This window comes from Dasypus novemcinctus, assembly GCF_030445035.2.
Source record: "Dasypus novemcinctus isolate mDasNov1 chromosome 11 unlocalized genomic scaffold, mDasNov1.1.hap2 SUPER_11_unloc_1, whole genome shotgun sequence".
NCBI classification, from domain to species: Eukaryota; Metazoa; Chordata; class Mammalia; order Cingulata; family Dasypodidae; genus Dasypus; species Dasypus novemcinctus.
This window is the reverse complement of record NW_026688125.1, coordinates 1,813,611-1,830,677: the sequence shown is the minus strand read 5'-3', so window position 1 is coordinate 1,830,677 and position 17,067 is coordinate 1,813,611. Positions and strand designations below refer to the sequence as shown.

Sequence of the window (17,067 nt, the reverse complement as noted above, 5' to 3'; positions counted from 1 at the left end):
GGCAGCTCTCCTTATGGGGCACACTCCTTGCACATGGGGCTCCCCTACACAGGGGACACTCCTGTGTGGCACGGCACTCCTTGTGCACATCAGCACTGCACGTGGGCCAGCTCCACACAGGTCAAGGAGGTCCGGGGTTTGAACTGTGGACCTTCCATGTGGTAGACAGACACCCTAGCCACTGGGCCAAGTCTGCTTCCCTGTAAAGAATATTTTAAGAGACTCCGAAAGAGCAGAGTAAGGATGAGAAGATTTAAGAGTATCTAAAATTTAAATAATAAATCTCTCTCACAAAATTTATCTCCTTAAAAGAAATGTACTAAATAATGTATATGTGAATACCCTACTTATATTTTGAAAAATCAGTTATTTTTATTTAAGTGAAGGTAGAAATGAATTAAAATATGAAGGATAGAGTTAAAAAACCAACTATATAACCAATTCAAATTACATTAAAACCCAAACATGAACTATAAACAGAAGTGAAATTTTCTTAAAATTAAGTGAATATTCACTAAACCCATCCCCTCCCCTAGTAGGTAAATTATATTAAGGAGAAGAATTCTACATGAACTGAGATACTTTTAAGCTTCAATATGTATGAAAACATAAAAATAAATTTAATGTTGCCAAAATAACCAGCTATATAGCCAATTCAAATTACATTAAAACCCAAATATGAACTATAAAGAGAAGTGAAATTTTCCTAAAATGAAATGAATATTCACTAAACCATATCCCCTCCCCAAGTAGGTAAATTACATTAAGGAGAAGAATTCTACATGGACTGAGATACTTTTACACTTCAATATGTATAAAAACATAAAAATAAATTTAATGTTGCTAAAATAACTATCTGAGTTTTTAGAGTTACATAGTTAGAAATATATAATTCTACTCTTACAAACAAGTCAATTAGGAGAAATAAGTTAGCATAATCATTTGAACTAGCTGCCTACATATTGGGCAGGCCTTATTTTGTTTTTTGTGGGGTTTTTTTTAGCTTTTTTGAACATGTAAAACAAGCCATAAGATGTCCTTTTTTGTCATGGATGATACAGTCAATTTTAGGTCACAAGGTTCAATGGCACAAAGATGGAAACTAGATTCCATGCATTTTTCTTTATCTTGTGTTTCGTTCCTCTCAAACTCTCAGACAGCTTTAATTTTTTTTTTTTAATTTTTAAAGAAGCTTTAGATTATATAAGCGTTTAATAAAAAATATAGGGGATTCCCATATTCCCCAACTCCTCACCCTAACCCTCCCACACTTTTCACATTAACATCTTTCATTAGTGTGGTAAATTTGCTACAATTGATAAACACATATTGAAGCATTGTTATTAACAATGTACTATAGTTTCTATTATAGCTTACACTCTGCCTTACCCAATTTTATAGGTTATGACCAAATGTAATGGCCTATACCTGTCATTGCAGTGTCATGCAGGACAATTCCAATGCCCCAAATGTCCCCATATTATATCTATTCTTCCTTCTCCCTCACCTCAGAACCTCTGGTGGCCACTACCTTTACATCAATGATAAAAGTTCTTCCATTGCTAGAATAATATTAAATCTATAATAGAATAATACTAAGTCTACTTTAGTCCATTGTTCACTCCCCAGTCTTGAGAATTTCAGGATGGTGATCCCACTGCTTCTACTTGAGAGGGGGCTTAAATCCCAATGGGCAGATGGCTGACATCTTCTTACTGGTATAAATGTTGCTACTAGAAATTGATGGCTGAGAATAGCCCTCATTTTCTTGGGATTGGGAGGCTTGTGTGATTTTATTCTTTTCCTCTATGTCACTTTTCTGAAATCAGGAACATTAAAGTCCTCTTCTACATGTGTTGAGTTTTCTAGTATGGCTTTCCCAGGTATTTTCCCTTTATCATTTCCTTTATCTTCAGGAAGCCAATTCTCACATCTGTTGTAATGCATTTCCACAAGGGGAGGATACATTTCATTGCATGAAGTACATTTCCCACAGAGAGCTAAGGAAATTTCAGGATCTTCTTCAGATGAGTCTGTATCACTCTCCTCTGCTTGATATACAGTAACTTGATAAACCTGATCATCTTCATATGAGAGTTCTTGTCCTTATTCACTAATCTTCTGAATCAAGAGATTCAACTTCAAATTATACACTGAATTGATCTGAAACTGAATCCTGATTCAACCAATCACCAGAATGTTCACTTAAACCAGTATCAACATCCAGATTTGATAGTCTCCATTGATTTACTCCTACAGAATCTTTTACACCATATCTTCCTTATTATAGAGCAAGACTTTCATCAGAGGAAAGGTAAATGCTAGCAGATTTGTGGTGCTTTCTCTGTTGTCCACCAGCTAAGTCTTCTGAATTTTCTGTCTCACTAATTACTCTCCTTTTAGATGAAGGTCTAAAAATCAAATTTGAGGATGAAGGTTTCTCCTCCTACACCTCTTGCACAGGGTCCCTTTGATGGCTGCCATCTTTTTTTTTAAGATTTATTTTATTTATTTCTCTCCCCTTCCCTCTCCCCTGCCCCAGTTGTCTGTTCTCTGTGTCCATTTGCTGTGTGTTCTTTGTCTGCATCTGTTGTTTTCAGCGGCATGGGAATCTGTGTCTCTTTTTTGTTGCATCATCTTGTTGTGTCAGCTCTCCGTGCATGTGGCACCATTACTGGGCAGGCTGAACTTTCACACTGGTCGGCTCTCCTTATGGGGTGCTCTCCTTGTGATGGGGCTCCCCTATGCAGGGGCACCCCTGCGTGAGGCAGCACTCCTTGTGTGCATCAGTGCTGCACACGGGCCAGCTCCACATGGGTCAAGGAGGCCCAGGGTTTGAACCGCAGACCTCCCATGTGGTAGACGGACACCCTATCCACTGGACCAAGTCTGCTTCCTGATGGTTGCCATCTTGAAGGTGACGCCTGTTTTCACTTAGAGATGCACCTGAATCTGATGGTTCCTGCTGGTTGACTACTACCAACTTTCTGTAGACATTTTCCTGTGTTCTTTCACAGAGGAGCTTTGCACTACAAACAACTCCCCTAGAAGATAATTTAAACAATATATAATATATTATTGTTTCTCACCACTTGGTCATAATATAGTGGCCAAGATAAAATATAATGTCTTTCATTGTGTGTGTTTTTGTGCACCAACAGACTTTAGCAACTTCAGTAATGATTGTTTTATTCTAACCAGGGTCTCTGGTTCTGAAACAGGAATCTGTGAGGTGCTCATAGCATATCAGTAGATAGATAATTGTTGATATTGCACATTTGCCATGCAGGGTTTTTCATGCCTACAGTGGGATCTTTTGAGGCTCCCCAGTTCTGTTCATGGGGCACATGGAAGCCTGCGTGTCAATTTCACACCACTATTGTATTCCAACACATTAGGTTGGGAATAGGAGATCCCTTGAGGCAAAAGCATCAGAACCTGAGTCAGAGGCTCTGACCAGAAAAAGGCTCAGCTTCTTGCTCCATCCCCCTTCCAGTCACACAGGGTAACACAAGCCCCAAACAAAAGGAACAAAGGTTGCTAATAGCCATGCTCCCCCCTCTTCCCATCTGTCCTCTTGATAGTGGGAGGCCACTGGGGCTGGGAAGCTAAGTATGGAGGCCCCCCAACCTCCTGAGAACCCATATGGATCAGAGCATTCTGCTTTGATGCCTTGAGAGACATGCTTGTTGTCTCTGCTAACTAAAAGGGAAGAAGATTAGAGCTCTTCTGTTTTACTTAAGCTCTTAGATGCTCTTATCTTTTTAAACAAAAGAAGCAGCATTTGGAAATGTACACACACATCTTGTCTATTCTCCTGTATGTAGCCAGAAATGAAGCAGTTGCTTACAGATAATAAAATGCTTCTCAGTTTTACTACTGTGTGGCTAGACTGGTAAGAGGATGTGTCTGTCCCCTTGAAGCTGGCACATGGTCTGTATGAATGCCCAGAGCCTGGAGAAGCCCTGGGCTCCCATCCAGCTCTTCAGGATGACAGTGGCCCTCCATCCTGCCATCCTCCCCAGCCCAAGGCTGTGCTACTTATATGTCACCAGGTCCTTGTCTGGTCAGCACCAATGTGAAACACCCTTCTCCATTCTAAAAGATTCTAAAAAGGAATCTTGTGGCTCTTTTAATACTATTACTATGTAGCAAAAGTTTTCTCTTCCTTTCTAGCATGGTATTTTTTGTTTGGGTTTTGTTTTTGTGCTGAAATGACAGTTCTCTTTCTTGCTCAGTCAGTCTCACATCTATTCTGTATAATATACCATGGCCAGACTCGGTACAGGCTCAGCACACCAGTGTCTTCCCAACTCATGTCCATGATAAAACAGCCCACTTCCCTAATTGGCTGACCAACCTTGTGGGTTTAAATTATGTGACATGGACAATTTTTCCAAATTGAGTACATTCAGTTGTTCATATGACCCTCATGGTATTCACGATATATGTAGGTTCACAACAGAAGATGATACATTATCAATATGATACCTAAATCATAGACTGCATATGTCATCATTTATAACAATGTAACTTCATCAAGAACTTCCCTCTGAAAGTTCTTTTTTTCAGATTTGTGCTAACATGGGGGTCGGGGACTGATTCCACAGGCATCATGTAGACATCAGACAAGGTTGTTTTCAAGTACCATTTTTTTAAAAGAAAATATTTATTTTGCCCCATAATGATAGCAATGTATGTAATCTCAGCCCAAGTTTAAATATTTTTAAGGTACTATGAACTTAGGGCAGCACTGGGCAGTTTAGCACTTGCTGAAATGTGTTCAGTGTTCAATTATATTTGTGCACATTTCTTTACTGTACAATAAGGAAAACAACATTTAATTTTCTAATTATCCAGAGAAAGTAATGTAAAACAACGTTTTACTGAGAAATAAGACATTTTTCTTGTTGTTTTTCAGGGGGTTAGGATTGTTTTCTTTGCTCTATTTATTTTTAAAGTTCTTTTGCATTCTCCTTTTCATATATTTCCTTCATTTTACTGAAAGTTGTCCTTTATTCTTCAACCTTGATCTTTTTGTCTTCTAAAAATGCCATATTTGCTTAATGAAACCTCAGGGAAATGATAATGCCTCATACACACTGGATGTGTCACTTGTCTTTATTTTATTTGGTCATTAAATTTTTGTTTGGGGGAAGAGACATGCATGACAACTGCATGGCATATTCCACTTACTAGCTGCCTTCTCCACAAGTATGTATGAACATTTCTATAATTGTACAGAAGATGCAAGGAATACATAGCTTCATTTATATCACAAAATCAAAGATTGGGTTATTTTTCTTTTAATGTTTACAACCTATTTTCTCCATTTAAGTAGTGCTGTTTCAAGAACTATGTGGTATTACAGAAAAAGTTGGAGATTAGTTTGAGGACTGTTTATTGTTATACTCCTTGTCAATCCCCCACTGATTGAAAGAAAAATTTTTCCAGATAGCTTATCTTATCTTAGGATGTGGTCTTAGTTGGTATTTAAGAAAACCAGTCCATTCTTAGCTTTAAGCTTTCAATTTTAAGAATAAATGCATACAGCAGGAATTTAGAAACTTAAATATGTGCTTAACTTATTGCAGTCATAGTTTCCTCATAAATTCTTTATCAGCTATTTCATGTGCATTAGAAATAACAAGCTGGGCTCCAGTCTTGTGAAGCTGCTGCTGGTTAAAGAAGGATGTGCAGATGCTACCAAGTGTGGCATCTGGACCTCACACTGTCATGAAGCCCGAGTCAGGGGAAAGGAACTGAAATAAAATCATTGCCTTTGTAAACATGGGAACCTTTACTCAGCCTTATAAGGTGGGAAGGGAAAGCTAATATTAAAAATCAGCCTTGAAGGGTGGGTGCAACACCATGTGCTTTGTTAGGTGGTTTGGTGAACGTTTTTGCATGTGGGTCTTTCTCTTTTTACAGAGTAGATCGAGGTCCAGCCAAGTTGACTATAAAGGAAGTCAGATATCCCATTAAATTGCTATGAATTAGGAATGTCCCATTGGAGATCGCATCCACCCTACATTATTCAGAGCAGCAGCAGCTGTTTGCTGAGGGAGAAGGTTCTGTGGTGTCCTCATCACCTGCCACCTTGAAAGGCTGCTGCCTGCTCCTCTTTCGACAAAACTACCACATCCAGCCCTTCCATTCCTCCCCAGTGTGCTTTGCTTTTAGAGTAGAAATTCACAGAATGAATACCAGCTCTTCATTTGCATGGTTGTGGCATTGACTGAGCCTCAACTTCAGGGTCACAGTGGTCAGGAGGCACTGGTGGCTGTCCTGAGTGCAGTGGCCCTCACTGAGCACCTGCCATCCAGTCTTCAGTCCATAAGTGTTGCTGCTGGTGAACCAGAGCTGAGTCTAAGCACTTCACTCATCACACTGCATAGGACAGACACAGGATTTGAGTCCACATCTGGGAGCCCAGTGTCTGGAATTTCCCTTCCTGGGTGTTTCTCAGTCAGCTAATTAAAGTATTTAGAGCAAGCATGCCTATTTTAAATAAGCAGCATTTCTAGTATTCATTGTGCTGTTCTAGTATACATAGTATTAACTATAGTCCTTTGAGAAACATGTATCTGCTGTTCACATCTTATTACGGCTACTTAAAAAGATAATCAGCTGTGCCAAAAATAGGGTGTTTTTGCTTTCACTTATTTTCTTAGAAGTTTAGGTATTGTTTGTTTAGTTTTTTAGTCAACAGTGTATTCAAATTAAGTTCTGGAAATATAAAATTACTGCCTTATATTACCTAATATAAAGGCATTCCATGAAGTTTGAAACAAGCTAAAAGTACACTGAAGTTCTTCTTCCTTATAAAACTTCAATAATTTTCCTGATGAAATTAAAGAGTGTGGTTGAAGACAGTTGTTCATCCAACTTTTTCTTTCTGGGGAAATGTGGTCTCTTCCCTTTACACGTTTAGAAAAAGGGTCATATTTAAGTAGGTTGGTAAAGTTGTGGCTGTGGTTAGGAGACACCAGTGCATGAGCCTGCCTGTCAGCCTGCAATAAACATAGCCTTGTTCCTTTCTGAGTGATTTAAACTACACAGAAGTCCATTAGAAGGCTCTCTGCAGCCACTGGGCTTCTGTCTTCTCTTCTAAAACTGCATGACCCTGTATAAATAGCCCTTATTTTGTTTGTCACTGACATAAGGGAGGTTGAATGGGAGGCTGGGTCATGACAAGACTGGGAATCTTTTTTTTTTTTTTTAATATTTATTTATTATTATTATTTTTAATTACATTAAAAAAAATATATGAGGTCCCATTCAACCCCACCGCCCCCGCCCCCACTCCCCCCACAGCAACACTCTCTCCCATCATCGTGATACATCCATTGCACCTGGTAAGTTCATCTCTGAGCATCACTGCACCCCATAGTCAATGGTCCACATCATAGCCCAGACTCTCTCACGTTCCATCCAGTGGGCCCTGGGGGGATCTACAGTGTCCCGTAATTGTCCGTGAAGCACTATCCAGGACAACTCCACGTCCCGAAAACGCCTCCACATCTCATCTCTTCCTCCCGTTCCCCACACCCAGCAGCCCCCATGGCTACCGTTCCCACACCCATTCCACATTTTCTCTGTGGAAATTGGATTGGTTGTGTCCATTGCACACCTATGTCAAGTGAGGGCTTAGATTCCACATGGGTACTGGATGCACTCTTCCCGCTTCTAGTTGTAGACACTCTAGGCTCCATGTTGTGGTGGTTGACCTTCTTCAACTCCATGTTAGCTGAGTGGAGTAAGTCCAATAAGTCAAAGTGTAGGAGCTGAAGTCTGTTGAGGCTCTGGGCCTGGGTGTCATATTATCAGTCCAGAGATTCAAATCCCCTACATATATCTTAAACCCAGCACCAACTACAATTCCAATAAAGTAGCATGCAAGTCTTGTGAAAAGAGATCCCCTCTGAGTCCATTTCCATCACGCAGAAACACCAGCTAAGACTGGGAATCTTAGGGCACAGAATATGCAGAGAGCTTTGTGGTGATTATGGTGTTTGTATGTCAGGGGCACTGTGGACCTCTGTTTAGGCAAGAAGTTCCTGGGAACCTGAGTCCTGCACCCTCTCCCCCATCACTTCCACCTGCCCACACATCTGTGGCTCAGTGACACCCCGCAAGTGGGGTCTGGGGTTGGTGTGCTGCTCTGCCAGCTACTTCAGGGGTAACTCCTCTCCTGTCTGCCTCTCCTTCACACAGAGAACCTGCAGTTTTGGAGGATTTGACCTGACAAACCATTCTCTGCACATGGGCAGTAGTAATGCCTCCCTAGTGGTGAGTGCAGTCAGAAAGAGACCATTGGTTTATACCGGAGGGATGTGGTTCGCAAGGGCTTGAGCTTGGTGCTTAGAGAATAGAGGCCTTGTGAGCAGGTGGTCCTTTATGGCCCTCAGGCTCTTCCCTGCTCCATGGGGGTAAATGAGAGCTCCCCCAGCCTGGTCTTCTCCCTGGAGGCAGCCACTTCCCCAGGTGCTTTTATCACTCTCCTTACACAGTGGATCCAGGTGCCTTTGGTTTGTGCAGAGAACACCAAATGGAGCATGGCTGAATGGAGACTGAGATTTCCCACCAAGTCTCTGGGCTCCTGTGGCCTCTCTGCTGCCTTTATGGTCCAGTCCCCACTCACAGGGGGTTCTGCTTCTGGACCTCAGCCCCAGAGGCTGCTGGGTGCCCAGCTTGCTCCCTAAAGGCCACTCTCTCAGGGCCCAAGTGTTTAGGTGAGCTTTCTGTGCAGCTTTGGAAAAACATGCATTTTGTCACAAAACTGAAATTTAGATTACCTGCTTTATATTTGTTAGCATCATATATGACGCAAGAAGAGTTTGAGAAATTCCTGGGAGAAAAACTATTTTATTTGGATGTCAAATTTTATTACTTTGTAAACCCATAATTTTATGTAGTGATGCTTTTAAAAAATGAGAGAAAGTATGATTTTTTGTTCCTTTCTCAGGAGAAAGTTTTTTTTTTAAAGCAAAACAAAATGAGTGCTGAACACAGTCTGCCTTTTCAGACTAGGAAATTCAAACCTAGAAGAGCCAATACCCTTGGTCACCTGATGCTGGCTTTGCTGACTTGCCTTTTGTTCTCCTGGGAAGGGTTACCTGGATATTAGTCCATATAAACCACTGTTGGACTGATGAAGTGCAGTCTCCTTGGGATTTTTGTTGTTGTTTTTGTTGTCTGTTTGAGGTACCAAGGCCAGGGTTTGAACCAGAGACCTCATATGTGGGAAGCTGGAGCTCAAACATTGAGCCACATAGGCTTCACTGAATTGATTTTTTCTTTTGTTTTTCTTGTTTGTTTTTCTTAATTTTTTAGGAGGCATGAGGCAACTGAATCCAGGATCTCCAATGTGAGAAGTGGACACTCAACCACTTGAGCCACATCTGCTCCTAATAGTGTTATTTAAACTAAGGGTTTTATCTTGATGTCTAGAGAAAGTATGGAAAATAGGCTTTTGAGGAAGATAACAAAAGCATAAAAACAAAATTGTAAATATAGATAAAAGCACAAGGGTGTCAATTAAACAAGGGAATTTTGGTGTAATGAAATAAATTATTTTGACACATCTTCACCTTGTCCTGACTTAGTCATTTCGAGCAACCACCTGAGTTAACACTTCCCTGGGTATAACCACAACTAGCAACACCTGCACCTTCACAGGTATGGATGATAAGAGCTAACCTCAGCTTCTATGATCAGCCTCTGCCACTTCTTTTCAATTGCCCCCTTGCCACTGCAGTTCTTTCCTGCTGCATAATTTATTTGCAAGACATCAATTTCCATATGGCTTGGATGATAAGAAGCTGCTCCCAGCTTCTCCACATGGCCTTAGTTGTTGTGGAATTTAAGAGAAGTTCAATTATTTGAGTATAGAGAGGCCAGGACTCAGGAATGATTTTGAGAAGGAAAAATGGTTTATTGATGGCCGGCCAGACTCGGGAGCTTTCAGTTTGAATCCCGAACCCGGAACAAGATTTTCAAACGTCTTTTATACAGAGAGGAAAGGCCAAATGGTCCCTTTGTTTCAGTTCTCAATAGGCTTCAATTAGCATATATCTTCCACATCTTAGGTAAGCTTTTAGCATGGACTCCAGACATTCTAGATAAGCCTTTCGCATATTTGGTTTTTGCATTTCCCCTAAATACTTAAAGTTTATAGCCCTTGCATTGTTAAACATTTCCTGGGACTGGAGCCGCTGCTGGTCCCTAAGGGCAGGACTGCAGCCTCTTACTGTTCCACACCCACAAGTCAAACAACTTAGTTATCTCTGAAGAGACAAAGAGCCTTCCACCCATAGCCCACATCATTCCCCCCCTTTGTCAAAGTTTACTTGCTAAGCTTTGGCATAATTATTGTTGGAGCTATGAGGTGGATGACTGTTTGTTGTCTTGACTGATTATTTATCAGTCTTTAGTACAGCATCCAGGACCGTTTTTAGAAGTTTAGAACTTTTCATTCTGGACAGCAGAATCTTGGGCAGGGGCCTCCCGCAGTTATTCTGCTGCCACTGGCACTCACGTGGATTTCCAGTCAGGTTCCAGATCCATCTATTACTTTTATTTTACTCTTAAAGAGTTTACACCTTTAATTTAAAAGGGGTGCTGAAGGGAGACGATCTCTTTTCTGTAACTGCTTCCTGCTGGCCATGGGCTGTAGTCATTGCCTAATAAGGTGTAAAACTCTTTAATTTATTCTAACTGGAGGAAGATGGATCTGGCATTCTGTACGAAGTTGGATGAAGTTTTCATATGGTTAATAAGATGTTCACTCTGAAAGAAACAAACTTAATTAAAATTTTGGAATACCTGTTTTTAAAAGAGGACACATTGGATTACAGAGGTAGACAAGGTTAGGTGCCTATAAAGATGGCATTCCTTAAAAGCTGGTGGGAACAGCATATATATTCTTTTTTAAGTTATCCATCTTTAGAGAGAAATTGCAACAGACACTTAGCTTTGTCTGAAGACACATTCCAAGCTGTTCAATGATTGACACTCATTCGCTCTGTCAGATGCTCCTGGTGAACTGGTACTCCTTGGGCAACTGGCTTCACTCAGGATTAGAACACTAATTTGGAAATACTCTTAGTTTTCACCTGTGGGAGTGATCAGAACTACAGAATAAAGATTTTTACACCTTGGTTTTCATTGTACAATTTCTAGCAATTTTGACTTGTTCAATAGGTGACTCACCATCAGCAAGCAAGCCTCACTTTTGCTAACTGAGACTGGCTGAGACTGCCACCTTATTCTATAGACATGTTATTAACTGTTTAGAAAATGATTTTACCAGGAATTTAACATGTCTAATATACTTCTGCACTTGATCCAAAATAGAAAAGATAACATTACAATTATTAGGCATATATTTAGTACAGGATAAAAGTGCAGCACTTAATATTAACTAATGTATTACTTAATGCATAAGGATTCAGAGTTGCAATTATTAGTTTTGAGTTTCAGGTTTGTAATACTTTACATGTTATCTCTCCATGAGAGCAGGCCATAATGCCAATTGTGTTTAAGTTTTACTTACAGTATCCTGGTATCATGGCTCCACTTAGCATGTTCTTCAACGCAGTGAGCAAGTTGCAGCATCCTTCATCTTAGAGAGATTTTCCAGTATTCTACTAGCCTGGTGCATAGTGCTCTCTGGCACCATGGAACAGTGCCAGTCTGGAAGCGATATCCATTGTACACTTGGCTGTACCGAGTCATTATTGGCTGCAGGAGCTTGAAACTGCAATATAGTTTCCATCGACTTCAGGAGCAGAACCAGAGACTGATATAGCACATATTTTTAATTGAGGGGTCAGTGACCAGCCTAGCCAATAACTCACATGGAGAGGCCACCTGTAATGTATACAAGGCCTGGTTCGAATGCACAAGAGTTTGACAATGTTAAAGTTTATTCCTTGTTTTATATATATTTTAAACAACTTAACGCAATACATATATCAAATGACTATTTACTTACACAATTTTACTATGAAGATAACAGTAGGTACTTTACTTTAGTAATAGAGGAAAAATATTATTTTTCATTGTTAGAATGAAAACAGAATATTTCCAATAGAATCAAGACAACTTTTTATTACCATTTACTTAAATGTGTATTTTGCAGTGGCCTTCAGACAGGTTTATAACAATGACTTCTACAACTAGAACTATTTAAACATTTTCAGTTTGGAAGATGTTTTACAAACTCTTTATAATTGACTATAACCACATTGACTAGCCACCTCATGTTTAAATAAACTTACTAAATTACAATTACCAATGAAAGAAATTTACTCTTTATTTAAGAGAGCATATCTACAATCTTTTTCCTTTAGCCTAATTTCACCAATGTGAACTTACAATTTTCATTACTGTAAAGATTTTGTACATATAATGTTAATTTAGTTTATAAATTAACTATGGGAGATTACACTCAAGTTAAATAAAATTGAAACCATAATAGTTTATGCAAGGAATGTTCTCTTTTTCCCTTACAGGAAGCTAAAAACTTCTTTTCTTTAAGTTATGAAAATTATTAAATTAAAAGCATACTGACTACCAGGTTTTAAAACACATTATACAATTACTTAATTTTTTTTTTTTTAATCATAACCCAGGAAAGATCTCTCCATAGTTTTTATGGACTTTCCTTTACTTACTGAAATTTGTTAATAGAGCCACTAATTACCTTTATTTCATTGGAAAGAAATCTTCTGGAAGAAATTAAGGTTCACCAGATTGTGGAGAAGAAAATAATTTATTCTCAATCTTGCAAGAAGGGGTGCAGAGCCAGATATGGCTGGTGCCACGAACAAAGAAAAATGACACAATTTATACCCCTAAGCCTAGCATGCAAGCTCTTCCTGTTTTTCCATAGATTGGATACTTCAGAAGTTACAGCTTATCTGAGATTTAAGTTTCCCACGCAAAAGTTTGATTTAACTGCTTCTTCTATCACATTCCAACCATTTTAGTTTTTTTATCTGCTCCCCCCTTTGTCAAATAAGGAATAGAATTTAGTGCTGAAATGGCACCGACTTAGTTAGCTCCTTCTTGGGCATCCTTCCACTGCCCATAGGACTGGCCTAAACTGGTCTCCTCCTCCACTGCTGTCCAACCCGGGAGTGGGAGACTGAGGCAGCAGGCCGCCGGGTTACATCAACATTTTTCTTATGTGAAAATTAACCTAATCTTTGTTTTTTTTTTTTTCAATTTATGGCTGACAAAGGTTTAAACTGGGAAATTACCAGGCAAACTGATTCTTAATTCCCTAACCTAGTAGATAGGTTTAATCTGCCACACCTAGTCTTGCCTTAAAAGCTCTTGCAAAGAGGAGGCCCTTTTCCAATTGTTTCCATAATCAGATTTCTATGACTTTTTCATCCTGCTTAGTTTAATTTGGGCTTTAAGAATATTTATAAATATAACTGCATATTTAATTTTTAACAATTTGAATAGACCTCTTTTAAGAATTTTTGTTAATTTGATATTATCCTGATGTATGAAGACATACATTGAGCTTTTTTTTTTAAATGGGCAGACACAAAGAGTTAGACACAAACACAACTCATTGATATTACTTATAATTTGCATTTTATATACTGTTTAGCTTAATTAATTAGGGGTCCAGAAATACATATTACTTATATAACTGCATATTTAACCTCAACAATTTGAGCAAATAGGCAGACATGAATAGTTTGACACAACAACATGACTTTAGTTACTTTAAACTTTTCAAAGACTTTTGAAACTCTTCTTAATTTGCACTATGACCATGCAGTTTACCACAAGAATTTTCTTTCTTACTTAATGGATTGTAATAACCAAAATATTCTCAATGCCTTAGCACCATTTTGTTTTAGAACTTTATATTTTACTTTGAAATTAGCAGAATTTTGGATAAGCAACAAGATTAATTTTATATATATTTACTGAGGCTATTTGAAGCCTCAGGGAGACAGACTGCTTTCTCTCATGAATTGCCACTCTTAGGAACACTGACCGTCAAGGCAGGAGACTTCTCCCCCTCCACCCCCCTTTTTGATTTTGGAGATAATAAAACTCCAGTGGCCATTTAACCTTATTCTATCAGGCAGCAATTTATTTAGTTTACACTTGAATTCATGAGAGAAAGGGTTACTAATACCAGGAGAGGAGACAGTGATGTCCCAGCTCTTCTCAATTATGAAATAACCATAGGCAAAGGCAAAGGGTGAGGTTAGGCTTGAAGTAACCATAAACAAAGGAAAGGTTAGTGTAGAATTTACACTTAAATAATAGTTTCAGGCTAAATTCACCCAGCTATAATCTCAGTTATTGTCTTTCCACTGTTTTATAATATAAATGCATTTATAAATGATTTTAACTCTTAGTTACAGTTTTTATTAATTTTTTAAAAAACCTATTAATTTTATAACACCTTTAAATACCTTTCATTCAACTTATAACATATTAAATGAACTTAACCATTACTTTAATTTTTCCTTTAAAGTAAAAGAATAAATCTCTTGCAGTTAGTTTGAAATAAAAGGCTACTTTTCAGGATTTGATTTCTAGAACATAAAATGTTCTTTTAAAAGAGGTAAGACTCTTCTTCAAACATTGAGGATATGATGAGGTTAAAGCACAAGAAGCTATTGATAAAAGACTTTCTTTGTATATTGATCTTACTCAATTTAATCATAAAAATTTCCTTCCACAAACCTTCTACACTTTCAGTATTCATTCAGGTTCTGTCCCACACTCTACTCTTTCCAATAATCAATCACTTTATCTTAGGACAAAATCATCTTCTGTTTCCTTAACAATAAAAACACACTCCATATATCCCACATACTAAGTTACCAGGCAAACTTCTTACAACATATAATTGCCATTAATACTAAACAAGTTTGTTAAAATAATGAACTTTTCTTCACTTTAAATACTTAGTAGCATGTAATACCAGAAACAGTTTTTTTGGAAGCAAGTTGGCAGCGGAGATTGGCTGCCAAATAAGTTTGTTATAAAATTGCCTTTTATTATTATTATTATCAATTCAGTTTTGTTAAATAATGACTTTCTGCAATTAGCCACTTAAATACCTTAAACAATGCTTTGTAAAACTTTTATATTTATACCCTTAAGACAAATTTTACCTTCACAGAACACATTCTCTTACTTAAGGTTACTACAATACCTTCTAAGAACCTGAGCAGAATGCAAACGTATTTTGGCTTTGACACCCTAAGGAGGGAACTTTACTGCATTTATTCTGATTCTGCTTTTCACCCTCTTCACTTCCCCCCCTTCCAGGCAGTCAGGCGCACAACAAACAGGAATGCGGCTTATGAATAGAAGGGTGGACTCACTGGAAAGGGGCAAGCCGCTCCCCCCTTTCCAGCTTTCAGCCAAAATGGGCAGACAGAACCTACTCAAATTTGGCAACTCTCCCAGGGACCCAGCCACCCTGACTGGGACATCCCCAACAAACTTGGGTGCATGGCGGGGACACAGATGGCCTCCAAGCCCTGGCAAAGGGCCAGACCAGAGACAAGACAGCAGAGCATGCACAAACATCTAGACTCCGCAAACATCCAGACTCCTCAGCTTTTGCCCCAGAATCATTTCACTCCCTTGCCAATGGCAAGGGAGGGCTCCATCTCAGCTGTAATTCCACTTTACATAAGGACAACTCCAACACTGGCCTTGAGCTGACACAGACAGAAGCACAAAGGTCACTAATCTGACCCACAAGTTTATATATTTATTTTCACCATGGCTGCCCCCCACAGCCATCACAAACCTCAGAACACTTAACATTTGGTATAAAGCGAATTCATTCACAAATTAGCACCATAACAAAAGATTTCAGCTAGACTTTTCCACTGTTTAAACTTTACACCCAGACCAAGCTCCACCAGAAAAGCCGATCCATTTTCCTGTAACCAAGTTTTGTTTCCCTTAATCTAGACCAATTTCCAGGACATTAGGACTTGAACCTATAAATAGCCCTTCCTATTAAAATCGAGACTCCACTCCTTTAGTGGATATAAGACCAGTACCAGATTCTAACATGCAGTTAGACAAACCCAAAACACCAGGGCTTTTCCCCGGTTTTCCTCCTTTTCCCAAGCCTAGAGAGAACGGCTTCCCCCCAGCCTTCTGGGGCTACTAGGGTTCTCTCGGGAGGTGATCAGCCTCCCCTTCCTAGCAATTAAAGCTAGGGCCTTCCAGACTCTGCTCACCCGGGGAGTCTTACCTTCTTCCATGTTCGGAGTTCTTTTTCATTCCCAGAATCTTTCTCTTCAGACCTTCCATTGCCCTCGATTTTTGTCGGGAAGATTCTGGTGGAGCCCACATCTTTTCTGGATTAAATTTAACCCAGGGGCGCCCAGATTTGGGGTTCACCTGAGTCCTCCCAGCTTCCTCGGGGATTTGGAAGGGGCAGCAAAATGCTACCGTCTCTGGCCTTCATTTGTAGTCCTGGCGGAGTCGCCAAAAATGTTGTGGAATTTAAGAGAAGTTCAATTATTTGAGTATAGAGAGGCCAGGACTCAGGAATGATTTTGAGAAGGAAAAATGGTTTATTGATGGCCGGCCGGACTCGGGAGCTTTCAGTTTGAATCCCGAGCCCCGAACAAGATTTTCAAACATCTTTTATACAGAGAGGAAAGGCCAAATGGTCCCTTTGTTCAAGTCTCAATAGGCTTCAATTAGCATATATCTTCCACATCTTAGGTAAGCTTTTAGCATGGACTCCAGACATTCTAGATAAGCCTTTTGCATATTTGGTTTTTGCATTTCCCCTAAATACTTAAAGTTTATAGCCCTTGCATTGTTAAACATTTCCTGGGACTGGAGCCGCTGCTGGTCCCTAAGGGCAGGACTGCAGCCTCTTACCGTTCCACACCCACAAGTCAAACAACTTAGTTATCTCTGAAGAGACAAAGAGCCTTCCACCCATAGCCCACATTATAGTCACATCTGCTTTTTGTACCATATATTGTGAAACTGCCAGACCCCGGATCCATTGGATCCTTCCCATCTGGGTCACAGTAAAGA

The 17,067-nt window shown here is 39.4% G+C and overlaps 1 pseudogene; it reads right to left on the bottom strand.

Annotated features, from left to right (window-relative positions):
• Positions 1-915: 915 nt before the first annotated feature.
• LOC131277364 (E3 ubiquitin-protein ligase Mdm2-like) lies at positions 916-3,278 on the bottom strand (annotated as a pseudogene).
• Positions 3,279-17,067: the final 13,789 nt, after the last annotated feature.